This window comes from Haliotis asinina, chromosome 2, assembly GCF_037392515.1.
Source record: "Haliotis asinina isolate JCU_RB_2024 chromosome 2, JCU_Hal_asi_v2, whole genome shotgun sequence".
Lineage (NCBI taxonomy): Eukaryota > Metazoa > Mollusca > Gastropoda > Lepetellida > Haliotidae > Haliotis > Haliotis asinina.
This window is the reverse complement of record NC_090281.1, coordinates 40718332-40737367: the sequence shown is the minus strand read 5'-3', so window position 1 is coordinate 40737367 and position 19036 is coordinate 40718332.

Genomic DNA, 19036 nt, shown 5'->3' with positions numbered 1-19036 from the left:
TCATTGGAAATATAAACCAAGTGCACGGTACAAGTACAGGGTCAAATTATCTGTGCGATTAGATATAACTCGCAACTAATTCTAGTTCAGAAACATTTTCAATAACATCCTACACAGAGGATAATAAAACAACATTGGAAAGACTGAAACAAAGTTAACATTTAATGTAAAAACAACATGTTCGCGTCACAGTGATGGTGAATCACCTCGCAGTTACCGGGTCTGTGGATCTTATCTGGCATTGTTTAAGAGCTCATGCACAAGTAGATATGTAGATAGCGTAACTCCACCGTTGTAACCGTCCGAGCACCGACTCAAGAGTGCGCAGGAATCTTCATGTTGCTATGGGATTACTCACCCCATAGTGAGACGGCTTCTGTAATGATACACTGTGCATCGTTACATACGGACAGGACAGACGATGATTTGGAACAAAATTACGGTGGAAAACGACGCCCGTTTAAATGAGATGCATTGTCCTTTTCCACTTTCAGAAATGGGCTGCACTAACATCCACTCACCATTCTCATAAATCGGGCACTGTGTGTTTGCAAGATAAATAGTAATGTGTGGCCTTCTACTGAAGTTTGATAATATTGACACAAAATGATAGTATCTATATTTAATGATGATAATCTAGGCCTACCAAGATTATTGGGGAGCCACAAACAATATGGGTTCCACGTGAACCGTCCTAAAGTGAGTGAGTGAGTTAATATTTAACGTCACAATATTGCAGCCATATCGTGACGAGAACGAGTAATTATGATAATACAAATGAATTAATATCACATACATTGTAAAACCCTGTCGACGAAGGACAGTAAAACTAACTAGAATATCACAGAGTAGAATGTAAAACTAGTGAATAGACCTAAAACAATGCATCTATAGAGGACAGTACAATATAAAAATGAGCAATAGGTTGCCAACAACTGAAGGTAGATCACCATACTAAGGACCATGGGGACTTACAGTACATTTGCTTCCTGCATGGACCCTAGCTGGATTTACATCATCCCCTCAGCTGTTAGCAATTTAGACAAATCTAGCCATAAAGTAAAAACACACTTATTCTACGATTAAAAAGATGGAAAGCTTAAATTTACTTCAGATGTTTTTGGACTTATGTACCCTCTCAGGCGGACAATTATTTTACGTACTTCAACCCCCTTTGAGGGTACAGCCACTAACGATTTGAGTTACTAATTTAATCTTCCAATTTTAAAATATTTATCTATTTACAGTTCAATTAACAAATCTAATTCCTTTAAAAATGCAATGATTAAATGAGGGCTAACATTGCTAAAACGATTCTTCATACTTTGTGAATTAAAATACTGATCCCTTGTGATGGAATACTCAACACAGTCAAGCAAGATATGCTTGACTGTGATTCTTTCATCACAAGGGATGCAGAACGGAGGATCCTCACCTTTCAAAAGGTATTCATGAGTAGACCCGTGAAGGTCCCGGGGTAGAATAGGCCTTCAGCAACCCATGCTTGCCATAAAAGGTGACTGTGCTTGTCGTAAGAGGCGACTAACGGGATCGGGTGGTCAGACTCGCTGACTTGGTTGACATATGTCATCGGTTCCCAATTGCGCAGATCGATGCTCATGTTGTTGATCACTGGATTGTCTGGTCCAGACTCGATTATTTACAGACCGCCGCCATATAGCTGGAATATTGCTGAGTGCGGCGGAAAACTAAACTCACTCACTATTCATGAGTATATATCGTATGGCCAATACGACATCGCCTCATAATGACCTCCTCAAATCTGGACTGACAACCCAAGTGGGTATAACCAATATAAGGTTTTATTGCATGTAATTTATTTACACCCATTTGGGTGTCCCACCTCTTTTGCATCAGATCTCGGATATACGATCTAATTGTAGCTTTATAATCAGAGTATGGGATAAGAAGTGGAGTCACGGATTTGTTGAGTGCTGCCTTGGCAAAAAGTTCGGCCATTGACGGTACTTATCCCACAGGCGTGAAATTACACATTTTGATTTACCCATCTGCCGGGCAACTTCACATAATAATGTCCCCTCCTCTATCATCCCCACAATTCTCCATTTTGTTGCTTCACCGAGATACTGCCTCGGAGGCATTTCTGTCAGTAAGTGTCAATCTCTATTGCATTAGTGATTGCGACTTCTCCAGTACATTTACAGGAGTTAACTTCTGTATGCACGTGTAGCAGGTGCTGGGCATGCATTATGCGAAATTCCATTGTCATTGGATGTTGCGTTTGGGAGATACGCCACGATAACGGACCCTGTCACAGTCAAAGTCATCTACATTCAATTTCTTGGTTCCCTTATTTTCTGTCGGTAGTATATTACAGTTACTTTTTAATTGATTATATTCTTGTTTATATTGTAATTCATTTGTTTCTGATTTTTTAAACCTCGTCAGTGTTAGGTCAACTTCGGGTCTAACTAACTGCCAAGGTGGAGACGAAAGTAGACGCAAAGGAGATATATTGGCTAGCTCAATGCCGCAAGCAGACAGAAAAGGTTTCACTCTAAGTCCAAGAGGCGGAACAAGAGAAGACTTTTTATTGTATAAATCCATACAAAGAGGATTAAAAACACAGTTAAATGCAGGGTTGGCCTCATTAGAATACAGTTTTGTTATATACTGTAAGGAGAGTTTTATACGTCGTTGAGTAAGAGATGGCTCATCGGCCTCGACGTAAAGACTGTCAATAGGAGAAGTTCTAAATGACCCAAGACATAGTCTTAGACCTTGATGGTGGATAGAATCAAGTATTTTGAGGTTGCTTTTACAGGCTTCACCATACACGATGGAGCCGTAATCAAGTTTCGAACGGATGAGAGATCTGTATAAATGGAGTAGGGTAGTTTGGTCTCCTCCCCACTTTGAATTGGAAACAACTTTTAACAGATCAGGTGCCTTCAGGCATTTAGTTTTAAGGGATTTAATGTGGGGTAGAAAAGTTAGATGTGAGTCGAAAATAAGACCCAAGAACCTGGCTTCCTTTACTACTTTGATGGGGGTGTCATTTAAAAATAGTTCTGGATCTTTATGCGGTTTATACTTTCTGCAGAAATGCAAGCCATTTGTTTTTGTTATAGAAAATATAAACCCGTTTTCAAGTGACCATTTTTCAATTTTATTGAGGCAAATTTGTAATTGCCTCTCTATTGTATGCATATTTCTACCTCTACAAGAAACATTAAAATCATCCACAAATAGTGATCCATCTACTGAATCACTTAAAACCTTAGAAAGACTATTGATTTTAATACTAAATAAAGTCACAGACAAAATATTGCCTTGTGGAACACCCTGATCTCGATGAAAGTAGTCTGAGTGGGTTGTTCCCACACGTACTTGAAACTGTCTGTCATTTAAAAAATTAGATATAAACTGAGGTAAGCGACCTCTCAACCCAAAAGAATGTAAATCTTTCAAAATACCATGCTTCCAAATAGTATCATATGCTTTTTCAAGATCAAAAAAGATTAATACTGCATGTTGTTTTTTAATGAAAGAATTTTTAACAAATGATTCCAAACGAACCAAGTGGTCAATTGTGCTTCGGTTTTTACGAAAACCACACTGTATATCAGTAATCAGATTGTTGGTTTCCAAAAACCAGACTAGGCGATTATTTACCATTCACTCCATGGTTTTGCAAACGCAGCTAGTTAAGGAAATAGGTCGGTAATTTGATGGATCTGTATGATCCCTCCCAGGCTTTGGAATAGGAACAACTGTGGCTTTTCGCCATGAAGAGAGAAAATGCTGTGTTGTCCAAACATGGTCAAAATGCCAAGTAACGTTTCGAGACATGATTCAGGCAAGTGTTTTAAGAGTTGGTAATGGATATCATCAGGTCCTGTTGCAGTGTCGTGAGCCTGTGATAGCGCAGTATGAAGTTCATGTAATGAAAATACCTCTTCACCATTATCAGATATAAAATTCACTGGTTTCTTCTCTTGGTGTGTTTGATAAGTCTGGAATTTTGGATGATAATTTGAGGAGGATGAATGTTTAGCCAAAGTTTCACCCAACTTGTATGCAATATCAGATTTTTCAGTTAGTATGTTATTATCATTTTTGAGATACTGAATACTACTGGATTTGGAACCCTTGCCTTTAATTTTTTGGATCATATTCCATACCCTTGACATAGGAGTACGGGAATTTATTTTGGAAACGTATTTTTTCCATGTATGACGTTTAATGTGTTTAAACGTTCGTCGAGCGTTAGCGTAACTGATTTTTACATTATTTAAGTTATGAACAGTGGGATGAAGACGAAAATATTTCTCTGCTTTCTTCCTCTTTTTCCTAGCCTGTTTGCATTCATCATTAAACCATGGTTTACGGATGTGCGGATTTACAGAGGACTTAGGAATAGTTTCATCAGCTATATGTTTCAGTTTGTCCGAGAACATTTTAATTTGATCAGGTACATCCATGAAAAGGTCTGGTTTAAGTTCCTTAAGGCAGATGGCCTGAAATAATGGCCAATTGGCTTTTGAAAAATTCCATCTTGTTACAGGCGGATCATCGAAAGGGTTAATTGCTGTAAGTACTGTTGGAAAATGGTCACTACCACAAAGATCATTATGGACTGACCATTCAAACTCATTATAAACGTTTGAATCAGTGAGTGACAGGTCTAAGGAAGAATATGTTCCCGTTCCAGGATGTAAATATGTGTCAGAGCCATCATTTAATATACATAAATTATTATCAGATATAAACTCTTCAAGAACTTTCCCTTTACTGTTGGTATCAGGACTTCCCCATAATGGGTTATGACCATTGAGATCACCCATTATGATACAGGGTTTTGGTAATTGGTCATACAAATCTTGAACATCATTCTGATGGAGAATGGAAGAAGGGGAGATATACAAGGAATAAAGAGTAGGGGGTTATATGTAAAGTAAGACGAACAGCAACAGCCTGAATATTGGTTTTAAGAGGAACAGGGCTATGAATTATACCATGTCTCACCAATATGGAAGATCCACCAGTGGCTTTGTCACCAGGGGGTGAAAAAGAATGATAAGAATGGTATTTACGCAATTCGAACTTATCATTTTGTTTCAGGTACGTTTCTTGAAAACTAAATGCTGATGGTTTAAAATCCTGTGCTAGTAACTGTACTTCATTAAAATTGGTCCTAAGTCCTCTGCAATTCCATTGGATTAAGGAGTTACTGTTCATTTTATAGCAGGTGGTAGTACTGGGGACTGGCTTTTCCCCTTCCGAGGCGAACTGCTTCTATTTCGCGCACGGATATGAGGAGAGACGTCCATGTCTTCTAAAAGTTGAAACTTGTTATAGATTTGAACAGGATCACGTGATCCCTTTTGTACTCGATCAGTTTTTTGTCTGTAATCCACTTTTTGACAAGGATTTTTCACAACAGGAGATATTGTTTGTGATTCAGTCTGGCAAGCTGATGTTGCATGGTGTTTATCAACAGTAGAATCTGATGCAATTAAAGTGTGTTTGTCAGCTTCAACCCAGGTGATATTTGTCTGACATGCAACTGACAGAACAGACTTAGTATTGGGGCGAGCAACAACTGTAGAATGTGGTATACCTGATGACTGAGGGGAGGCTACATTAACTAAACGTTTTGCCTCATGATATGTGACATTCTTTGGGATTTGGATTTTGACAATTTCATATTCACGTTTCCAGACATGGCATGACTTTGACGAAGACATATGATCTCCAAGACAATTGACACATTTTGGAGAAGACAAACATTCAGAACCTTCATGATCATCTTTACCACATCTATAGCATGTTGCACGATTTCTGCAGGATTGGGCACCGTGACCAAACTTTTGACACTTGTAACAGCGAAGTGGGTTTGGAATATACTGTTCCACTTCGATGTTACAATATCCAGCTTTTATGTACTTTTGGTGTTGGAGTTGAGAAAAAGAAATTAAGTATGTGTTGGTATTCAAAGTTTCTCCATTTTTCTTAAACGTGAATCTTTTAACATGAGTGACTCCTTGGATGCCTTTGCTACTGTTCAAAGACTTGTGAGGAGAAACTGAAACTTCAGTATTTGCAAGCTGTTTTGTGGCTATAAGGGTAGCTGATTGTTTTGCTGTTTTACACTCTATGAGGAGAAACCCTGATCTAATTTTTCAGACAGCTTGGACATCACCAACAAGTCCATAAATTGCTTTTGATGTGGCAAACGGATTTAGCTTGAGTGGTTCACCATCAGTCAAAGATACAACCAAGAATCTACTCCATGTATCTGGATATCTGTTTGTGATATTTTCCTCATCAGAGGACAAACACTCATCTAGTGCTCGTTTATGTGTTTTGGGTTGAGCCATGGTTAATAATAGAAAGTTCACCATCCCAGCTCCCCACCCTCCACCGAGTATCACATGGACAATGCTATACACCAGTGGGTCTCCGACTGGCAGCACCAAGGATACTGAAATGGTATACTCAAGCAGAAGATTAATAGAAAATTAATCGATCTACCAGATTGGCCCATGAGCCACCGCCTTCTGGGCATAAGACTCTAGGCAAAGTTAATAACATCACTTTTCAAATTTACAAGTGTTATGTGAGTGGAAAGCCAAGACCAAAATTGAAACAATATAAAATCAAATGCGTGCAGTTACATAATCCACGCACAGGGCTTGGCATGACCAGCCGATTGGTCGAACCGGGCCCATTCGACCACCCGTCTAGGCGAAGTCAGGGTCAAAGTGAGGTATTGAGCAACAGGAACACAATTGCAGACCCCCATTGCCCTTAACCACCAGGATCCCCTCCTCCGGCAAACGGGTTGGTGGACCAAATATCCCCCCGGGTCCACTACGGGGGTGTCGGCGAGCTCTTGGCATTACCCAGCACCCACCACGAGGAGGTGGCTCGCCACAGGTGCCGAACCGTCCTAAAAATATGTCTAGACATTTTCACAGGAAAAGCAACACGCCTACCTCAAACAATATTTGAATATTTACTGAGATCAAATTAAAACATTTTATCATGACTAGAATAAGAGACCCTTTGAATTCTACGTAGAAAGACCATGCCCGATTTTGTCTCAATCAATTAGTTGTGAAATGTTGTCAGAAGGGCTGAAGCTGCTGGAGTACTGCTGCTGGTTACTGTTCAAGCAATCCTTTATGTCTTAAAGTCTGGGCAGAGTTTGGTTTTGACTTCGGGCTTGCTTCGTTGATTTCTAATTTGGTGTTGTCGTTGATTAGTTTGTTTTTGTTTGTCGTTTTTGTTGCTATATTATGTGTTTGTTTGCATTGTTTGAGAGCATTGGGTTTTTTTTTTATGTATGCTTTCCTTTGCTTTCTTTTTTTTTTTTTTTTTTTGGGTGTTTTTTTTTGGGAGGGGGGTGGGGGGGGTGTTGTCTCTCTGAATATTTGCGCATCGAGTACACAGCTAAAATTGCATGCACCCTGTAATGTTTTGTTTAGCATTGTAAAGTCAACATATTTGCCTCTTATGGGCATCAGTTGCAATCACTAATCTCTAAAAGTGGCAAGTTGGATCAGAGAAGTTGAATGCTTATTTTCTGAATTACATACTAATACCATAATCATACCTTGTGCATCCTGTGATTAGATGGACTGCATTTTGCCTAGCATCAAAATTCACTGCCATGCAGTGCATTCTGCATGCACAATATGTTGATGAATATAGAAAGTCTGGGGCTGTATGATGGTTTCTTACATGTTTTATTACCTCAAGCTTTACGAAAATAGAACCACTTTGGTACCTTTGTTTGGTGTCACTGAGATAGATATAGATATAAGATATTTATATAGCGCACATATCCACGCACTAGTGCATGCTCAAGGCGCTGGCATTTTCCTTCGATCACTGGATGTCGATCTCAAATGCAACAGCACATCGTATTTCAATCTCACCTCCCTGGGGAGTATACAACTATTGCTGCCACTAGGCGCACCGAGTTTATTGTGACTCTCCCATCCTAACGAAGTACCCAATTGACAGCTGGGTGGACTGGGACACATAGTGACAGCACTTTGTCCAAGTTTACTGCACGTTGCTGTACCCGCTACTAGGTTGTATGCACGTGTTCATGTGGCCACCATCTGGTCATATACCAACGGATTCGTGTTTCTTTTAAGTGCACAGGGTTGTGTACTGTACACTAGGGGTTGTGACAACACTCAAAGAGTCTGAACACAAAGCTGACGCCAAGGTTTTAACACCCGGTCACAGGTGGGCTCGATCCCGAAACCGAAACCTCGCTGGATCACTACCCTGGAGCCTTAGCCAGCTCGCTCACCATGCACCACATAGTGTTCTTGTCACAAAGAAGTCACTGTTATGTATCTGTCTTTTTCATCTGGGAGACAACGGGTGGAACATTCGGTAAGTACAACAAATTTGAAAGTGCATCAAAGACTATATTTTAGGTGGAAGATAAAAAGAGAGCACCTGAGTTCTTGTAGGTAACAAATATCGCTTAATTCCTTGCATTTCATAACGCTGTATGTAAACTAATAGGCACAAGAAAGTATAGGTTTTTTAAATTGTTATGAACTGAGCGTCGTTGAGAAAACGAAATATGAGTGATAACAGACATGACTGCAAACGTCCCGAGAAGTATTGTACACATCACAGAAACGCATCTTTTTGGTGCTGAGGGTCTAAAACGCGGAAAATGTGTGAATCGTGGTTAAGTTCAATTTCATGAAATGCACGTGCAGAAATGGGGTTGAAATGGGGTTGCCAAATGGTGCAGTATCACAGCAAGTGAAAACACACAACAGGAATGACGATTGACCCAGGAAGAAAGAGAGGGAGCCGTTGGAATGCCTGAAATGGGAGCTACCCAAGCTCATATTGCCCGAACGTACAACTGTACACCACTGACAGCGTCCAGGCTTTTACAACGGTACAGGCAGACTGGTCGGACCTAAGACAGACCACGGAGTGGAAGACCACGTGTCACAACGCCGCAAGAAGACCGCTACATCCGGACGATTCATCTGCGCAACCGTTTTGTTACAGCAATGGCAACAGCGGAAACAGTACTGGGTCATGGGATCAGTCAACGTACATGTACAGTGTCGAGAAGATTGTGTGCAGCAGGAATTCGGTCATGACTTCCGTGTCATGGCATTGACCCCTCAACATCCACGTAATCGACTGCAATGGTCACAACACGTTTACAGGTGGCAAGTACGGAATTGGCGACGAGTCCTATTCACAGAAGAAAGCCGCTTCAGCCTGTACCGTAATGATGGCAGACAGGGTGTCCACCGACGTCGTGGTGAACGTTTAGCACGTCCATGCATCCAGGAAGTTCATCCTTACGGTACTGGTGGTGTAATGGTATGGGCGCTATCTGTGGTGACTCAACTGGTGCTGATAAATGGGCATCTGAATGCACATTAGTACATGCAACAAGTTGCAGCCAGTTCTTGCCTTTCTTGCAAACTCGTATGTGTCATATTCCATCATAATAACGCGAGGCCTCACACAGCAAGTGCAACAATCAACGTCTTGCAACAACACAACGTTAATGTTCTGCCGTGGCCTGTCTGTTCTCCAGATATGAATTCCATTGAGCACTTATGGGACCACTTGAACAGGCATTTTAGGCGCCGCATACCCATTCCATACGACTGTCAAGAACTGGGATGTGCCCTCAGAGAGTAATGGAACCAGATACCTCCTGACGTTCGACCACGTCGATGAGGAGACGTATCCGGGCCTGTATTGACGTGGCAGGAGGTAACGGCTACTGACAATGGTAGATCATCATGATTGTGTGCAGTGTTACCAACAGTGTGTTCATCACATTCTACCCCCGGTTCGTTTCATTCAACGTTATGACTGATGTTGAAACAATCCAATAGTGTATCTCAGTGTTGATTATTGTCTTTTGATGACTAGATAAAATCCCATTCAGTTCACCAACATATCTCTTTCGTTTGTCTTTTAGTGATGCTGAAAGATGACCTATACTTTCTTTTGCCCGCTAGTTTATGTCAAACTAAATCATTGCTGGTTAAACTTACTGAACTATAAATCTAACTACAACTATAATTATCCATATTTTCTAATGAACTACAAAAAACGAGTGTGACATACTGTCACATTCTAGTGGAAGCACAAACCCCAAATTTAAAAGTGAATATGATTTATTAACTAAGTGCACCTTATTTACAATTGTCCTTATGGATTTGCGTTCATAATTTCATTCTCACATCACCAAACACACCCACACTCTTCGCTACATGTTTTCACCACATTTGCAGACAGTTCAGTACTTTAGAGGTTAGGAGTTCTTCTCGTTTCAGCTACGTTGGGACCTCAGTAGATGACGGGAGCAGTTGCCTGGTATCCACAACGGCAGACTTCATGCTCTTGCGTGTGCTTGTAACGTTTGTCGGGGGACGGGCGCCGGTGTCGACGTTTTTGACAAGGATTCAAAATTGGCTCAGACGACGTAATGCACGAATATCCAAAGTTTGTGGTTGACGAATTTCGAGACAATGTCGTCGACATGTCGATTCGGACGCACGTTTGTCCCATGCCTAGGCAATCCTCCCGGTGCAAAACCATGCGGGCACCGTTCGCAAATGTGTTTCTCTTTTCTCAAACGGGAGTAACTCCACGTTCTTTGGCGATGCTTTTCAGTTCTTTGACTGTTGGCATTGTTGCTATGTTCAGCTGCAAATGAAATCTCTGATAGGATGTTCACTGCTATGCTATGTTTTTTACCTCAATATGTTTTACGGAATGACTCCTTGCTTGACAAGCACGTCTTTGGTGGCCATCGCCAGTCCCAAGATGAACACGAGCATGCCCACATCTTGCAGGTTGAAGTGTGTTTGGGTGCCAGTTGTTTGGTGATGATTTTGCTCAAACACGTGTAGCCTATGGCCAGCAAACTGATCACAGTGGCATGGTAAACATCTTTGGCAAACTCTTTTTCATTGGTCGTTGACATTTTCTTTTTATAATATGACATGAGGGTTTAATTCAAATGGTTTTTCATCTGCTGCGGTGCTGTTAGAGGTGCCATCATCTACTGGTGCAGAAATGCGATTGTGGCAATGACCGCCACTGTCATCGCGGTTGCTATCGCATATGCATCACAGGATGCACTGAGTTTTGTTTTTCTTTTGCTGTTTGGCCAGCCTTTGCCACCGGCCATGGTCACCAGAGGCCAAAGCATGCCATATCTGTGGTACACCACGCAGGTGACGGTGCTCAGAGCATGTTCAATAAAGGGATCTTTCTCAAGATTTTCCCACAGGTAGAGTCAATGTCCCGGTGGAATAGGGAGGAAGTAAGATGGCAAGCTGGCATACAATTGGGTCAGGACCAAAGCAATGTTTTTTGTCATTTTGGTGCTGAGTCTGACTTCGTATCTCGAGTACAGCTTGTCAATGTCTTCAGCGGACATTTTGCAAATTTTGTTGGCAGTGTGGTCACCGCCAAAGTAGTGTTTGGCTTTGCCGCCGACCTCAAGAGCCCCAGCCTCTCCCGCTTGGTGTCACTTTTGTCCTCTGTCATCATTTGCGCGAGCAGATCATCACACTCCATGTTGTAATGCAACAAACGATTTTTAAGCTTAATAAAACAAACTTCGACGCAAGCAAAACACAGCGAGATGAAAGTCAAGTTGCACGTAACGACAAGTTCGAACATCATATTTTCGCTAGAAATATCCTTAAATTTTGCTTCATTGTGATTACGTTATGCGGGAAGGTTGTTCAAGCTAGCGAAGTTTGTATACTACGGGTTGGTCAGTCTTCAACAGGAGTTTGGAGTGCTTTGTTTCAGCAAGCTGTTTCTTCACGCGTTCTCATTTTCGTTTGCTTGGAATCACACAATCATTTCTCACAATCATTCCTCAAACGAATCCCTGATGGTCAAAATACGAGTTTACAGTTGGTGTACGAATTCGAAAACATATCCCATTTCACACAAGCAATATCAAACAATTCCACAGCTTTCATTGAAGTCTTTCTAAGGGAGGCATCGCCCACCCAAAATATCAAAATTACAACGGGAGTAGGCCCCAGTTGGCTTCGAAAACATCAAAGTCTCGTCTGCACGATTTATATACAGAAAACATCAATGCCTACACAAGCTTCAATGATGTCACAATTACTTTCAATAAGAAAATATATTTCATGAGAATTTATTTACGTACCAAAATCCATCTCATTAGCTCTACACACTACAGGTCGGTCGGTTTTCAGCAGGAGTTTGGCATGCTTTGTTTCAGCGAGCTGTTTCCTCACACGTTCTAGTTCTCGTTTGCTCAGAATCACGTTGTTTTTTTTTTGCAAGCATTCCTAAAAGAAATCCCTGTTGGTCGAAATACGAGTTTACCGTTGGTGTACGAATTCGAAGACATATCCCATTTCACGCAAGGAATACCAAACAATTCCACGCTTTTCATGACAAATCAAAGAGGAAATCGACACGTGTAGACTGTTGTACAATAAATATCGCAGGGCCGTCTATTACGTGGAGAGCGCAGACACTGGCCTGATAACGACCGGCATGGTATTGTTGTCAACCATCACAGCCGTGACCATGCCGCTGGGCATCGAAATCACCTCCAGAACCACGTGGTTGATGGAATTGGTGCTCAAGAGCTGCAGTGCAAAGTGACGAAACATGACAAAATCAGAGTTCTGGCTGAATCGAAGCTCAACACAGTAAAGGATCACACTTCCCACCCACTCACAGACAGCAAAATCTCGAATGAGGAGTTTCATTTAGTTCGTAGAACTCACCATATACTACATAATGAAGAAAGAGATTTGAACCAAATCTCATAAGTGTACCGTCTTTGCTGAAAAAGAGTAAATCCCCAATCAACCCACCTATAAAATAATGTTTTCCAACTATACAGTACAGTGGAATTGTAGAGGATTAAGGACAAATGTTACTGAGTTACGGTTATTAATTCAGGATCTGGCACCAACAGCTTCCTGTCTGCAGGAAACTTATCTGAAACAGACCGATACTTTTAATCTACGTCATTTCGAAGCATATCATTCTTTCTCACCTCCGGGTGATAGAGCCACTGGTGGATCATTGATCCTTGTTAAGCAGAATGTTAATCACAGCCCAGTAACACTAAAAACTGGCTTCAAGCCGTTGCAGTGAGACTAACTCTTCATACTGAGTTTACAATATGCTCGCTGTATATTCTTTCACGCTTCATTTGGCTGATCTCCAATCTCTCTATGATCAACTTCCGAAACCCTGCATTATAATGGGTGATCTTAAGGCCATAATCCACTCTGGGGTGGTACAAATACTAACGCTAAAGGTAAAACACTGGAAGATTTTATCTCCAATAATGATTTGTGTATATACAATGATGGCTCGAGTACTTACATGCATCCTGCAACCGGCACCTACTCTTCTCTAGATTTGTCACTTGCAGGCTCAAGTGTACATAATGAATTTGAATGGTCAGTCCACAATGACCTTTGTGGAAGTGATCACTTTCCAATGATACCATCAGAAACTTCTCACACACGATGGAAATTTTCCAAAGCAGATTGGTCCTTATTTCAAACCTTATGCACATCTAGACTAAGACCCGAATGTTTCTTGGATATTACTGATCCTATTCAGGTGTTTTCCGATGCCTTAAATATAATTGCTGATGTGTGTATACCAAGGTTCTCTACAGCCCCTCATGTACGGAAGCCATGGTTGCATGCAGACTGCAAAAATGCTAGGAAAGCATCATCACCCCACTGTCCATAACTTGAATAAATTTAAAATACTAAATGCGAAGGCACATCGTACCTTCAAGCAAAACAAGCGGCAATCCTGGAGGAACTATATTTCCAAAATTAACTCACGGACGCCTATGTCCAAAGTGTGGAACATGATTCAGAAAATAAAAGGCAAATGCTCAAAATCGGCTGTTCACCATCTTAAACATGGTGAGAATTTAAATACGGACAGATGTAAAATTGCAAATAAAATTGGTGAAACTCTTCCCAAAAATCATTCATCAGAAAATTATGTCCCTGAGTTTCAGAGATATCAGAAACAACAGGAACAGAAAAAACTTAATTTTGAATCAAATAACGGTGAAGATTATAATGAAGTGTTTTCATTAAATGAGCTACATACTGCTCTTGAGCAAGCTCATGACACTGCAACGGGTGATGATAATATACATTACCACTTACTGAAACACTTACCTGAGTCACGCCTGGTCACACTTTTAGACATATTTGATAAAATATGGACGTCTGGAAAATTTCCTCCTTCATGGCGTAATGCCATTGTAGTCCCAATCTCAAAACCTGGCAGGGATTATACAGATCCATCGAGTGTATGGTGAATAATAGACTAACTGGTATCTTGAAACCAATAACCTCATCACAAATATTCAATGTGGTACCATTGACCATTTGGTACGTTTAGAATCCTTCGTGAAAAATGCTATGGTCAATAAACAACATACAGTATCGATTTTCTCTGATCTCGAGAAAGCTTTTGACACGACCTGGAAGCATGGTATTTTGAGGGATTTACATGACTTTGGATTGAGAGGAAGGTTGCCTCTTTTTATATTAGACTTGTTAAAAGACAGCCAATTTCATGTACGAGTAGATTCAACCTTGTCTGATCATTATAATCAGGTGTACCTCAGGCAGTATTTTGTCCGTCAGTTTATTTAGTATTACGATCAACAGTTTATCCAAGGTTTAAAATGATTCAGTTGATGGATCACTATTTGTGGATGATTTTAATATTTCCTGTCGTGGTCAAAATATGCATACTATCGAACGGCAATCACAGTTGTGTTTAAATAAAATAAACAAATGGTGTCTTGAAAACGGTTTTAAATTTTCTAAATCTAAAACAAATTGTATACATTTTTATAGAAAATATAAGCCGCATAAGGACCCTGAACTATCTTTAAATGACATTCCCATCAAAGTTGTCAAGAAGGCCAAGTTCTTGGGTTTAATTTATTTTCGATTCTCATTTAACCCTCTTACCCCAGTAGGTATAAAATACCGCTTATACACAAATTCCATAGGTTAAAAACCGCTTATACACAAATTCCATAGGTTAAAAACCGCTTATACACAAATTCCACAAATTCTATAGGTAACAACCGCTTTAAACTGTAGGTTCAAATTTACACATTCATATAGGTTCAATCCATAAATACCACTCATAAAAGAAATTCTTGAAGTTTTAATGTATACCAAGATCACATGACTCATAGCATTATAATGCTGCAACGAATTTTTTACATTCTAAGTTCATATCCAATCACATGAAGTGTTACGCACATGTTATCCAATCAGCGGACATACCTGCTATACAATTTTATCACAAACCACAAACGTTTTACTCCTTTCATACCAGTGTCAATTCCAGCTTGCTGCAAGAAGGTACTGAAAATTGTTCACCGCTTATAACTCCAGTATGGCACGGAAAACTTTAGATATGAAACATGATGTTTTTTCAACAACCAACACACATTCAGATGTGACACCCCAACTAAAAGATATACTTGATACTCAGGTCTATCTGCATGAACTTATGATGAGAACCAGCATACTGTACAAATCCATATACTTGGATATGGTAGAGAAGATAAAGGGATTGGAAGGAAAACTTCAACCTCTATCTCCTGTTTTTCTGAGATCGCTGTTGGATTATACTGATAACATAGCTTCTTCCTCACCTATGGATATCAATACTAAGAATGCAAAACTTCCGACAACATCAGTTCCAAACAAAAAGAAGAGAACCCAAAAAGAGCACAATAATCAACTGATTGTAAAGAAGTCAAAGAAGAGGAAGTCTACACAACAGCCAGACATTCAAGAAACAAAGTAAGTAATTGTCATAAATGTTTGTGTCAACCCTATGCTCATTACTCTTAGTATGTATCATGCATGTGTTTGAGATTTATATCTGTTTTCTTTCTCTTTATTGATAGGACAACCTCCATCAATGGTCAGAAACTTACTCCAACTTCATCCCAGTTACTTGATGACAAAACTCAAAGTAAAGCTACTTTACATGACTCCTAACCTGACATGGTCTTGAATGTCAATGAAGACACCTTGTTAGTTGACTGGCAACCAACGGAATCGACTGCAGTGGAACCTACAACAACTCACTCTCCACTGGATGAATGGAATCCAAATGTGTTTTATTTTGATGGCAAGTGGATGGATAATTCTTTGTTAGAAGATCCATTTGAAGAAAATAAATTAACCCCTCTACAGAGAGGCTGTAGCACATGTCTCCACAATAATATGTTGAGACATATGAGTTGTGACAGCGGTCAAGTTCAGTGTCATGTATGCTGTATGGATCTGATGAACTGTATGTGTTATCACGATCAAGAGGGGATGGTGGATGAAGCAGTGGCACAAGACTTTGAGGGACATATTCTCACTGTGTGAATGTTGCTCAATTTATCTGGAGACAGTGAACTGTACAGACTGTAAAACTCCATGCTGAGAAGAAGAAACTTTATGAAGTTGTTGAGAAAGAGAAGGAACGATGGTGACACCTTGAAGAGACCTCTGAACGCTATCCAGTGATTAATTACTTTGTATACAGATGACACTGCTGGCAAACTGGAGGAAGCCTATGATTTGTTAACAGAAGAAATGGTCAAGGACATAATGTGGAATAATCGTTTGTGTCCACGGAAATGTGAACAGGCTGGAGTATAGGCACATGACAGAGTGGACATTGTGAGAAACGTATTCAATTATCATCACCCATCTGGACCATTCCCAGGATTTGATTTTTATGCTGTAGAACTTTATAAGAGTTGGCATGATTGTCATAAGGAATGTGAATCAGTGATCAACGCTTAAATCATGTATCTTATACTTGTAGTTGGTGATGTATATATCTATGCATGTTCTGAATAAAAAGCGAAAAGTAAACTTGTTGTGTTGTATAAAGATTGATAGATGTATGTTTGCTTCACTTCATCATGAGTGCTCTGAAAGAGAAGACATTAAAGAATCAAGAGCAAGCTTTAGAAAAGTATTATTTTAATCCAAAACTCAGGTGTTTTTTATGGCCCAAGCAAACTTCGTGATGAATTGAAGGAAAGCAAGCAAGATCTTATCAAGTTGAGAAATGTGAAATGGTTTGTCAACAGTCAGGATGCTTACAGCCTGCACAAACCTGTCAAGCATAGGTTTAAAAGATTACAAGTAAGAGTACAAAAGATGAATGAGGTTTTTGGAGCAGACCTTGCAGATATGAGCAGGTACATGTCAGAAAACCAGAATATCAGATATTTGTTGGTAGTTGTAGACATATTTTCAAGGTATGCCTTTGTTCTTCCATTAGAGAACAAGAAGCCAACAACCGTGTTGAAAGCTTTCAAAATCATACTCAAAGAAAGAAAACCTCAAAAGCTTCGTACTGATGCTGGATCAGAGTTTCGTGGTGAATTTGATTCCTTTTTGAAGAAAGAAAACATCACTCACATCATCACACGTAATGAAAATATTAAAGCCAATTATGTGGAACGATTCAACAGAACACTCAAGGCGCTTATCACTCGCTATATGATGCATAACAACACCAAAGAATACCTTTCTGTTTTACCTCAACTGGTGTACAACTACAACCATACTTTACATTCCTCACTGCCACATTTATCACCTGCTCAGGTCAATATAAGTAATGAATTGAAGGTATGGCAACATCTGTATGTGAAACCATTATTGAGAAAGCTTAAAAACAAACAGAAGTATCCTGTAAAGAGATTTAAATATAAGGTTGGAGATATTGTTCGCATTCCATATTTGAAAAAACCTTTCAGCAAAGAACTTGATTTACGCTGGACTCAAGAATTGTTCAAAATTGCTCATCGTTACAAAAAGCAGGAAATACCTTTGTACACAATTAAAGACTTTCATAATCAACCAATCAAAGGGTCATTTTACACACAAGAACTTCAAAGAGTGAACAAAGGAGAGGACATTGAATGGCATGTGGAAAAAATCTTGAAAAGAAAAAGGAGAAGAGGTAAAACCTATGCTCATGTGCGCTGGTTAGGCTGGCCAAGTTCTTTTGATTCTTATGTGGAAGAAAGTCAGTTGAAAGATTTGTGATGGAAAAATATATTTTTCTGAGGTCCTCCGATTCAAAACACAACTATTTTAAGGATAACAATTCCTATCATTTCCGTGTGAAACTGAATCAAAGGCTTGTGTTTGAAGGATATTGGGTAGTTTCACTCACAGAAATTAATTTTGGAAAACTGAATGGTGTGGACAAACTCAAAGACCCATATGTCAACATATTGTGCAACTTGTGTGATACATCTTTTACAGGAGATGTTCAGTTACCTTTGTTGAGACGTATTGACTTAAGAGCTGGTCCTAACTATACATTTGCAAACGAATATAATATTCATGTGGTAGTGAAAGAGTCGCCTGACATAGAAATTGTTATAAAAGCAAGTGATGAAGTGTCACAGACATTCTTGAGCGAGGACACTACAGCAACACTTCACCTGCAATGATATCCATTTGCAAGCTGGAAGACCAACCAATGTATGTACCTCACTTTGAAAATTGGAAACATTACATTAAGAAACTGAGCGAGAGTAAACAACCCTATCACAATGGAAAATTATTACCTAAAGTAATACAGTCCCATGCACTTAACAGAAAAGAAGGAGGAGGACCTGCTATCGAATTACAAATAACATCCGAGACCCAAAACACAGTGGAAAAGGCAGATGCTAAAGAGAGACGACGCAAGTCCTTAAAAAGAGCTGCAGGTGGACAAATCATCACTTCTAAGAGGATACGTCAGACAGACAACACTACACTCTCTAAGACAGCTAAAGCTTTGAAGTGTACTCCTGTGGAGGAAAACGATATTTTTAGTTAACACCATGTCTCTCTTATCCAGCAACAACTTTTCCGAATATCTTCCGGATTCCTACTCTATCTTCACACTACCTAGTTATAGCACAACTACAGAGCATTTCTATTTC